This window comes from Nicotiana attenuata, chromosome 1, assembly GCF_001879085.1.
Source record: "Nicotiana attenuata strain UT chromosome 1, NIATTr2, whole genome shotgun sequence".
In the NCBI taxonomy this organism is placed as follows: domain Eukaryota; kingdom Viridiplantae; phylum Streptophyta; class Magnoliopsida; order Solanales; family Solanaceae; genus Nicotiana; species Nicotiana attenuata.
The window spans coordinates 80574949-80575628 of NC_031989.1; positions in this window are offsets into that span (position 1 = coordinate 80574949).

Genomic DNA, 680 nt, shown 5'->3' on the forward strand with positions numbered 1-680 from the left:
GTATCTAGTTGCCAAAGAATTGAATGTTACATGTTACTATGTCTAATTTTGAGAATAGCGTACGTTATCCTATTCAATTTGTTCCACTAAATTTGTGTCACAATTGTAATTCTTCTTTAGTAAATATCAGATGATCTAAAAGGACTACATAATGAAATCTTGTGGTAATGCAACTTATAACTTTAATTTCAATATTTGAAATTCAATTTTAAGAAAACAAGGTATGTATTTTAGAGAACATTATTAAACATACAGAGTTTCTACTTATTTGTAGAAATATCAACTTGTGTTTGTTGAACAGCTTCCTCGATTTAACTACTTTAAAATTTTGCCCCAACAACCAGGGATCGAACCTTGACAGAAGCATTCAGCAGAGATTAAACAAGTTTAATAGAGATATGCTAATGGTCTTGTGTAGGTGTATGGTGCACTAGTGCATGGTACACGATGCGCGGCTGCATATTCCTCCAGGTATTGGCAGGGTAAACGTAAACCTAAAAGCATGGCCTCGTTTATGGCATCATACATTCTTTTCATGTTTGCATGGCATGACTTATGTATGTGGTCAACTCAAGGAAAGGTGCAATTGTACGTGTCACGCGGTTGATCTCGTCGCTAACATATCTCATTGGACGTGGTCCATGTCGTTGGCCTATTCGTTGAGAGTGACCTATGTCGTT